General features: G+C 33.7%; 1 long non-coding RNA gene across 2 annotated transcripts in view; it reads right to left on the reverse strand.

The window, feature by feature from the left end:
- Positions 1 to 10,150, reverse strand: part of LOC118746087 — a 23,731-nt gene extending 13,581 nt beyond the window's left edge. For both annotated transcript variants that reach the window (XR_004993771.1, XR_004993772.1), the window contains exons 1-3: positions 9,927 to 10,150; positions 1,378 to 1,434; positions 48 to 1,306 (exon numbers count right to left, since the gene is read on the reverse strand). This is a non-coding gene — a long non-coding RNA (uncharacterized LOC118746087). The remainder of the gene's footprint in view (positions 1 to 47; positions 1,307 to 1,377; positions 1,435 to 9,926) is intronic.
- Between the last annotated feature and the right edge of the window lie 1,099 nt (positions 10,151 to 11,249).

Consider the following 11,249-nt stretch of genomic DNA (forward strand, 5'->3'; position numbering starts at 1 on the left):
AAAAAATATGAGTGTGAATTACGAACGGAAGGCGAATATAAACTTACAGGGTGGGTTATCCTCCAGTTATTCGTATTTTTTTTTTGCACTTCAATACCTTCAGGATCGACACAAAGCGTGTGAGCGCCAGAAAGCGAATACGTGTGTTGATGGATGGAATATAAAAACTTTGGAAAAATTCGTCATGCTTTTTTGCTCGTCATCCGCCTCATTGTTTACTAGCATATGTACATATGTGTGGATGGGAGTGTGCTTTTTTGAGCATGTGTGCGTGCGAAAAGTGAGGGGATGACTTATTTTCTATTTTTTTTTTTATATTTTCCACCACCATTTTTTCTCATTTTTTGCCTCGCTTTTTTCTAGGGCAATATACCCTTCGGGGACGTTATTGCTATAGAGTGGTGCTTTTTTTTGCAAAAACTCGCACCTTCAACTTACATATTACCCTATGAGGTATGCGTTAGTGTAGTTGTATTGTAAGGAGTGCAAGAGCGTATCCTTCGTGAGAGCAGATGTGCCAGTGCGCGTGTCCAGCACTTCACTTGCTTCTTAACTCTACTCAGCAGCAGAACATGTCCGCTCGCCTGTGTGAGTCGCTTCGAACCACTTGCCAAAGTTGAGTATGGCGTAACGAGGGGGTGGCAAATACACTTAGATTCCCTTCCACTTCCATGGTGGCTCTTTTACGACGAAACAGGCGTTGGCGTTGATATCGGTGTTAGCGTCGGCGTCTTCTTCAAGTTGCTTCGCACTTTTACGCTTTGTTGTTTGGTGCGGTCTTGGCAAAGTCGTCCGCGGACAGTAGCAGTCGAGCGTTGCGGCTGACTGGTGCGCCGCGTCTCAATTATCCGCCCATCTGAGCAAAATATCGTAGCGATTGCCTTACTGATTTACCGGTCCGTCCCGTCCATGCATTCATACTCGTATGCATATCGCACCCGCGTCAAGTGATATAGAGTTAATTTTTCTTCGCGGCGAGAGCGCATGGAAATTCGCTGTAAAAATGTAAACGCATATATTTTTTTTCGAGTTTAGTGTTTCGAGTAATCGCATCTCGGTAGCAGTTTTCCATTGATTGCTTCCTTGGAGTCTGTGGCAAACTTCTGTCATCACCCCTGCCACAGTTTCCAGCATTGATGGAGCCGTTGAAGAAGAAACGCAAAGACGCGCTCCCAAATTGTTTAGCGATTCAGTGGTGATAAGGCTCCACTGAAGAAGAAAAGGAATCTATTCTGTTCGCATTGCGTGCAATTCAAATTGAAATTTCATTCCTCAGCGTGAGGCGCATCCGAAAGGTTGTCGGCAGCTTTAAAAAAAATACATTTGGGAATATTCATAAGAAGAAAAAATGATATTAAGACTGTTACAAATACATACATTCCTCTGGTGAGTGATGTAGCTAGTGAACTTAGTGCAGCATAACATAAAATTTGACTGAAAATATGAAATTAAAAAAACACTTATTACTCGATAAATTTAATGGTGGCTAAAAATTATGTTTGAAAATTCAAATTTTTTAATACAATGCGATTATTCATGAATTGTGCATTACAAATGGAATGTTATCATCTTAACAGACTTTTTGAAGTCCAAGGCATATTGAGCAGGTAGTAGCAGTAGTGCAGCTGATCTGATTTTTTGTTTGCAAATGATTTGGCCTATAAATTCTCAAAAATACATACATACATACATAGTAAATTTGTTTTTACAAAAATTCTAGATTGTCAAAATGTGTTTGCATGTGTAATAATTTTTTATCAAAATGCGAATAAAAACCGGCGTTTGGAACGTTCGCTTAACTCAGAAGAACAAAAGTTGAATATTGAGCCTTGAAAATCTGGATGCAAACCAATTTAAAATAAAGAAAATAGCACAAATTTAATTTTTTGCAATAATTTTTCAATGTTTTTTTATACATACATATGTACATACATGACTTATATACTATGAAAAAAATTTTTTTTTTACATTTTTAAGATTAGAGAAACAGAGAAACAACAAAATACTCGTGAGTGTTGTTTTTGTTCTAAAGCTACTTCCTGTTTCATATGCCTTGGTAAAGTCTAACACAATTTAGAGGTAAGTGCGAATATTCGGTTACTGGCAGAGTGAAAGTGAAAGCGGTTTTATTAACTGTATGAAAGAATTTAAAAATGTCTCCTTCGATCACATTAATTTCTAATAATTTTATGGGGACTAACCCTAAAATGTTCACCAAATCAAATAAAATGTGTATTGAGTCATACTAAAAGGTACTGTGTACGAGTAGTAGCAAATAACTTCTCGCACAGTTTATAAGCCGAGTTTCATTAACGTATTTATTAACTTAAAAATTAGAACTTTAAAATATGTACAAGACAATTGCATACGTTCCTGCATATCTTTCGAAAGTTAGAAATTATTTATTTATATGAACATTTTTTTATATTGTGTATGAGTATCTGCATTTCGCACCCTAAATCAAAAACAGTCACAACTCAATTTTTTTCAGATAAAACCGTTCACAGACCATATAGTAGTCCACTTGCAAAGTGTGCTATGTAAAATGTTTTAAATTTTTAGTTTTTGGTGGGTAACGTACCAGTATTTAAAGTAGTTCCATATCCACTAACAACACATTGCAAAATCTTTGTATATTCTGAAAAAATAGCACCAAATATTAACTCTTCTTGTAAAGCTCGCTATCATACATATTTATAAACTTTGAAGTCTCCATCTTCTGATGAACTTTGAAAACTGCTTTAGGTCGTTCAGACTGTTAATGTTAGGTTATGTCATATTATTCTTAACAATTTTTTTGATGGAAACTTTAAATTATAACAGTAATTGCTGGTTTAAGATTACTTCTTAAAGATGGAAAATCATGATTTCATATGAAATATTACATAATAAAATTTTGTTGCCAAATTATGAATATCTTAATAGCATGGATTATTGTTCAAGAAATATTTTTTTTCAAAGAGGTATAACTAATTTGTACGGCCGAGTAGGATCTTCATTCCTTTGCCAAAAAGTAATGCAAGGGGCCCGTTAAGGATCTACGAAAAGAAAAGCCGCGTATACTCGCGCCAAAAAGAGTGGCGGCCACTTTTATTACACTAGACCAACTTTAGCAGTTGCTCCAAATAACACAAAGTATATAAAACACTACGGATTAATGTAGTTTTTCTATATTTTGCATCATATTATTTATAAGATGTGTCTTGGCAAGCCTGAAGTCAATTTTCAAAAACCGAAAATAACCAATCCAATATGGTTTCCAAGAATTAAACAAATTATGAAATTTGGTATTTTGAGGTGCTTAAGTTCGCTTATTACAAATTTCAAAAAACTTTTTTGAAATTTGCTATTTAGAAGTTCGCATTCATGGCAACTCCGAAGACTGTTATCGGAAGTTATCGTTACCGAATATTACGCCCTTACTAACTGGACACATCTGTCATTCTTCTGTATCCAATATTTTTTGACGGATTTTGATGTGACGGTTTTTGATTTAGGGTGCGATATGTATAAGCGAATATTGCTGTGTATTGTGCTTCCTTGAATTTTTAGTTAAAATCGAATCAAAAACTAAATTATGGCATTCACAACTCCAAGGGTCCTAACATAAAAATAATAATAGATTGGCGCTTACACATATGTTAGTGTTTGGACGAGCTTCTCCTCCGATTTGTGCTGTGCGCCTTGATGTTGTCACACAAAGCGGAGGGACCTACAGTTTTACGCCGACTCCGAACGGCGATTGTATTTTTATGAGAAGCTGTTTTTCATGGGAGAAATACACTCGGAGGTTTGCCATTGCCTGCCGAGGGACGACCGCTGTTAAGAAAAAACTTTTGTTCTATTTTTTGCGATGGTGCTTTGACACAGGCGTTGCGGAGTGGAAGCGCGCACTGCTTACCACTCACCACAGCGGCCGACAAGGGTCATAACATAATCAGCTTTAAAGTTCGAGTGGTAGCTTCTTTTTTTTTGCATTGCAAAAGAAAATAGTAATTGGAAAATGGGATAAGAAAGAAATGAAACTAAAGTATTCGAAAGTATTTATATTTATTAAAAGCTAAAAACAAAAGTTTAGTCTTTTATAAGACCGTGTAGTAGAATAGATGGATCCTAACGATCAGTGCAAAACTAAATGAAAAACTATACAAATTGTGCTCATAATATTTGAGTTAATAAAGAACCATTTAGTTAGTCGTTTGTTATTGTTTTTGTCTTAAAATTTGTTTTGTTGTTAATGAAGACATAAAGGTCAAATTTAATTTTTAACTTTATTTAGAACACATAAACATTTTTTAAAGGTTTCAACCAATAATAATGTGGCGAAATTTAACTAAACCAGTTAGGTCTATGAAAATTATTGTCGATGAAAACTTTTTGAATGCATAGTCTGACGTCAAAACTAATTTTAATTAAAATCATCGAAAATGTTCTGAAAGTGCCGTAATACTATTTGAAATTTTTCCAATCAGCATTTTGTGAACACTGAAGGCATTTTTTCTTTGATCAGCGTAATGTTTAGTCTCTCTTACGGTCGCTATTTAGTCAGTCGGTCATCGTTGGTGACTCACCAGAAGCAATATTGGTAAAATATGTGTCTTGCTCTTCAATAACTACTCAAATTAATTCCAGCAATCTTTTTCGCAGCACATATCTTAAGATAATATTTTGAGCAATGAATGCATTTTTGAATGACGGTAAAAGCTTAAACAGACGGCAGCGTTGACCGCGATTAACTGGGACTTAATCCGGATCAACTGCAGTTAATTCCCGAGTTGATCCGGATCAACGCTGCCGTCGGTTTAAGCTCTAACTCCCCTACATACTGGATCAGCTAATCGTACTTAGACTAATTGCGCCCATAATTCATGGTATTTCGAAAGTTTTTCTTATTGAAATCTGGGTGGGTTTAACTAAAGTTTGCACTTTTGTTTTATTTATTTTAAAGAAAATGTCTAGGTCCGCGGATAGAACCATACAAGCTTAGGTATAGGAAGATATTTAATTTTTTAACTGATTTTCGAATGATTTAAATAAAACAATATTTTTAATTTCGAATCTCTAAAGGCTATTAATCTAATAAAAAATAATAATAATAATTACTAATAGTGTCTTAGTATTCTCTGCTTATAAGCAATAACCGCCTAAGTCGAAAAACCGGAATTCGAGAAAAAACATCTTAATCTTATGGGGAAACCAAAATACGTTCGTATATAACTTTTTAAATAGCCTAGCTGGCTATACATGGAATAGTAGTTGCAGAATACTATAACATATATAACTAAATTTTTTTTGAAGTCGACTTAGGCGGTCATTGCTTATGACCACAGATATTTCAGTATACATGTTGGCTAAAATGTGAAAAATTTAATTTTATTTGATTTCTATGGTAAATAAGATTTTCGATTATTTATCAGTTTATCGACTTTATTAGTGAACTTACGTCTACAGTGGAAATAATTATAGACTGGCTTGCTGTTTCTTTTTGTAGTAGCTAGAATAGCGCAGAGGGCGCCGGAGAGGTTCGGATAGTGAAATTGAAGATTATTTTTCGAGCCGATTCAGTTAGTGAAAACCAATTTTTGTAAGAGGCGATTTGCCCGATTGCCGTAACACAAAATCTAGAAAAATATGCGGTGCGGTTGCGATTGTGATTCGACAGAAGTAACATTTTGATATGAAACAAAAGGATTTTGAAAGCTAATATTATTCACGGAAAAATATTGTCATTGAGCCAAAACTACTCTTTAATTTTAAAGAAGTTTGTCAAAATATTGTTCTTCGAAAAAACATGCAAAATCCACCGCATTTGTTCCATTTGTTTTTTTTTACGTTTTATTATACTAATAATATTGATTTTGAGACGAGAAACACGATTTTACTGTTTACAAATCGAAAAAAAAATTTAACATCTCCATTTAAATAATGAATTTTTTATTGCATTCTTATTTATTTGTATGCAGCTGTGCATACTTCTCACAATTTTATAACAAGTACGCTATAGTGCTATTCAAGATCTTTAATTTGAGTAGCATAGTAGACATTGTTAGGCCCGCTGAGAGCCAGGTCATAACAATTTTAAACCAAACTTTGAATCTGCTGTACGAGTTTTTACTCTGAAATTTTAAGAAAAATTTGCAAAAATGTCGAATGAAATTTCGAATTTTAACTTCAGAATCGTTATAATTTGGCTCTAAAAGGGCCTAGAGACTATTACCTTAGCTCAAATTAAAAGTCTGGAATAAAATTGTGTGAAAGATGATTCTCTGCATGTAAATAATAGAAAATGCAATATGTAATGCATTTTTCAAATTGAGGGGTTCCATTTCGTTTTTCGTTTTCTAAACACTCGAATCGTGTTTCTCGTCTCAAAATCGATTTTATGAACTAATAATATACTAGTATATTCAAATTTACAAAAAAACTTTTTTTTGAACAAATGCAAATGTATTTTTTTTAAAGAACATTATTTTTTACCAACTTTTTTTTTAAGTCTAGGAGTAATGTGGCTCAGTACCTACATTTTCCCGTGAAAGGGAATTACATTAGCTTTCAAATCCATTTGTTTCATATCAAAAAGTAGCTTCTGTCGAAAGCGCTGCGATTAATTATTAGGGAGTGTTCAAAAAGCACACTGTGCGGCGGTTACAAAGCGAACGCTAACCGTTTGAACAGCGAGGACAGGTCACATCGTCAGTGTTGCCATTTCGATGTTTTTGGAGCTAGATTTAGCTCTTTATTTTTCTAATTAGCTCCGAAAATCAGGTTTTAGCTCCTAGCTCTTTTCTTAGCTCTTTTCAAATTTATGTAGCTCTAGTTAAGTTTAGTAGTGTTTAGTTGTATTTGGTATACATAAGCCAAAACTTAAGTGTTGATAAAATGGAAAATTTCGAGATGCAGTCTATCCACCATAGACACTTGGATCTAGGTTCAAGGATTCAAAAATTAATTAAAAGAAAATCCTTTTTCTGATAGCGTGGATTTTGTTTTGCCTTACTAATTTTACCTTTAGGGAGAGCTGGAAATGAAACTTTCCAGAAAAATTTTGCGAAAAAATTACTCAATTCAAATATCTGAAATTACAGACTTTAACAGTTTGTAAAATACTTTTAGATCACTGTTATAAGTGCCATAGCAACGAATTCGAAATATATGCACCTTATTTTGGTTTTAAAAGATTTTTTCAGCACTTAAACTTATAAAATTCGTTGTTTTTATTAAAATTGCCGAAAACGTAAAAACAACCTTACGTCAATAAATGCTCAACCTTAACAAAAATATGTAGCTCTTCATTTCAGCTACTATTAATATTATTTAGCTCTTTTTAGCTTTTTTTCGACCGTTTTAGCTCCAAACGAAATCTTTCTCTGGCAACACTGCACACTGTACCATCGCTTACAATGTTTTTCACTCAAATACTGCAATACAAATTCGGAGAAATAATAAAATTTGAAATTATGTGATGTCGAATGTACAAGTTATAATAATTACAAGGTGCTACAGTGTAAATGAACTTTTTCGGTGACCTGTTTTTGAAAAAGCGAATATGGCACGACCTCAACTGCAAACCAATCTTTAGCTTCTTTAATTTTTTTTTAGCAACTTTAAATTTTAATATATCTTTGTAAAGAAGAATGTTGTAATTTTTTAATCAATAAAGGCTTTTGCAAAAATAAGTTGAATATGTGTAAGAAGTTTGCTATCAGTATGAAATTTGCAAAATTTTTTTACATTCAACTTTGGAGGAGTTTTTTCTACAATTTTACAAAAAATCATTTACATTTAAGTAATTTTCTGCATAGAACGAGCCAAACAAGGAAAATGATTTAAATGTATGTAAATGCTTTCTTGTAAAATTGTAGAAAAAAATTTACCAAGGTGCAAAATACAAGAAAAAAGTTTTGCAATTTTCATACCGATGGCAAATTTGTTACACATATTTTCGCCTATTTTCGCAAAAGCCATTATTCATTTAATAAAATACCACATTATTCTTTCCGAAGATATATTTAAACTTCAAATCGCTGAAAAATTAAAGGAGCTAAAGATTGTTTTGTGAGTGAGGTCGGGCCGAATTGGGCTTTTACGAATAAGTTGAGAATTTGAGGGTGTAAGGAAAATTTCAAACACATTTTTGTGAACTACTCGATCAGATCTACTACCTCTACTAAATCACTTAAAAAGTTTGTGAAATTTTTGGTGTTTTTGTATTATTAAAAAAAATGAATGACAAAATTTCTGCTATGTGTTCAACAGCTTTTATAAAAATGTTTTTTGTTATATTTTATTATTACTTTTTTTCTTTAAAACTGTTTATATACTTGCCAATTCATATGATAGATTCTACCTCATGTCGATTAATTGATGATCGGTTAAAATTAAAAAAAAAAAACTTATTAAAAAAACGAAAACAACAAAAACGTATTTGTTGGAAACCAAGTGCAAGCTATAGTAGAACGAGTTTTTTTATTTTTCACTCATTTCTAATCCACTCATCGACATAAGGTAAAATCCATCAGACGAATTGGATTGTCATTAATACCTGGGTTGTTTTTTCTTCGGAAAAACTACGTCGAAATTCTATAAACAAAAAACTTGAAATTTGGAATTTTTGTAATTTTTCGACACTTTTTTTCTCAAAAAACTGGACGTGTTATAAAATCTTTGTAAATGCTCTTCGAATCAGCATCAAAAAATCTATAATATGAGGTCGGCCCTGCTTTTGAGATGAACTATGACCAAATTTTGTTGTTGTTATACCACTCGTAAATACCCTTTTGTTTTCTTTCGCACTTTACCGTAAGCAAATCTTAACATCATTTATGTATGTATGTATGTAAGTGAAAATGGCATATAGTTTTCTGTATGAAACTTTGTTTTAGAAAAAAAATATGTACATTAGAGTGTATCACCAAAAAAAAGTTTCGGTTTTTCCGCCAGGATTACAAAATTTATAATATTTTAAGACGTTCGCCAAAGTATTTCGGAAAAATATTAAGATTTAAGTGAGCTGGACCGATTTGAAAATACCCCTAAAAATGGAGTTTTTTATAAATAAAAATAGTTTCTTAAAGAACTTTTTGAAAAAAGTCCCCTCAGATGACAAAACAGATTAAGCTTAAAAAATCTGCATAACAATATTTAAAAAACTTTTCAACGGAATCGTAATAATGGGATTTTTGATGCAGTTGTTTTTAATTTTTTCAAAGATTGATTTACAAAACTATTCTTATTTAGACTTATGGGATCCCGATAGAAAGGTATTTTCACACTGTTTTTATTTCTGTCCAAAAAAAAGTCATTCGTGTCCCATTTTTTTTTTTCAAATACCAACACATCTTAATCCAACTTTGAATGACGTTCGTTCACCCTACCTCTCTCTTTCATGCTTTTAATGAGTTTGTTATCAAAGAAATAAAAAGGGTGAGAAAATCAAATCAAAAATCTTATCATTACGATTCCGTTTAAGTTTTTTTTTTAATTTTTTATAAATATTTTCATGCAATATTTTTTAAGCTTAAACCGTTTTGTCATTTAAGAGGATTTTTTCAAAAAAAAATATTTAAGAAGCTATTTTTATTCATGAAAAACTCCATTTTTGGAGGTATTATTTTCAAATCGGTCCAGCTCACTTAAATCCTAATATTTTTCGGAAATATTTTGGTGGACGTCTTAAAATATAATAGATTTTATAATTCTAATGGAAAAATAGTACCGATTTTTCTTTGTATGGGAAGCGATGCAGTCTAATGTACACATATACAATCTCTCAGCAAATACACTTTTCACGCTTTTTTATTGAAAACTTAATATTCGATTTCAGGTTATATGTGTAGGTATATTTCTTCAACTAATAGTAACCAAAGTCAAAAGTTGTATATCTTGTATAAAAAATTCCCACTTGCACTACGTTTAACTAAACTAACCGAAATATTACAAAATGAATCGCTCGATTCCGCCACGTCTTTTCGATTAAAGCTTTAATCGCGAAATACGCTCACAAAATCTTTGTAATTATACTCGTCGCATGGAAATACCCAAACACAGTACCGGCGGCGCCTTTGATAATTTGCATAAATTAGAATTTTAATTGTATGTACAACACGTCGACGACGCTCAACGGGCGCAGTGTCCTTGTGACGTCACCGCTCGCAAGGCCAATCGAAATTAATCGACAAAAACTGAGTAATAATTACCACCATAGGAATTGAATGGAAATGAAACAGGCAGGAAGTAGAAGACAAAAATGCCGGTCGCCCAGTCAATGTTCCGCGAAAGCGCATAGAAACAAACAAAGCGATGAAAGGAAGATGATGAAATTTTTGCGCTCTAAAGCATCAACAACCACAACAACAACAAAAAAAAGTAAATTAAAATTACGCTGATGAGCGATGTGGCAGCGCAGCCTCGCTAACTTCATTATGCCCAAAGGTTGCCAGTCAGTCGCTTTCCCCATTTCGCACAACGACGCAGCGCGGCATTCCCATTCGAGTCGTCCTTGGCCCTGATTTACGGGCTGCTCTTGCTTCTGCTGCATCGGTGAGGGGCCTGAAGGGACACTGGCACTGTGTTTTTATATTTCTCATTCATTAACATAATTTTAATTTAGGTTAGTGACACCAGCGCATTGCGTTCGTTGAACTGTTGGCTGGCTCGGCTGGCTCAGCTGGTTCAGCAACGTCGATGATGAGGCTGGGGACGCATATACGGATGCGGCCCGTACGCGAGTGGTCGTGGCAGATGCGCTACGTTGCCGCACATTCTGATAGGTACTTTCTCTCGCACCTCATCGAATGACTGCAAGGATGTCGGAATGAGACGAAGTGATATTTGTTTGATAAAAAAAAACCATATTCAAAAATATCGTCGTTGTAGTTGTTCTGTTGTCCCGCTTCTCTCTGTCGATGTTTAATGTTATGTTAATGAGTCGCCAGCGGTGCGTTGGCTGGCACATTCAGTGGCATTTTGTGCGGCAATTACCTCTTTTCGATTCAGTTCGGCTGTCTCATTTGCATATCCCAAAAACGCTCGCAGTTTTTACATTGTATTTATGCAAATATAATTTTTTTTTTAGCTGTCGGGCAAAAATCCTTTCAGTTTCACTTAACGCTGCTTACCTGTGATTTTATTAAAACTTTTTTTCCTGTTTGTGTGTTTGCTGTAACTGTCAGTTGAGTGGTTGTATAGCACAGCTGCGTCAGCGATCGCGAATATTTAAAATTTCGCCTATTAATTTGCATAATTTTTGG

This window comes from Rhagoletis pomonella, unplaced genomic scaffold (genome assembly GCF_013731165.1).
Source record: "Rhagoletis pomonella isolate Grant_MI unplaced genomic scaffold, Rhpom_1.0 Rhpom_scaffold_00010, whole genome shotgun sequence".
NCBI lineage: Eukaryota > Metazoa > Arthropoda > Insecta > Diptera > Tephritidae > Rhagoletis > Rhagoletis pomonella.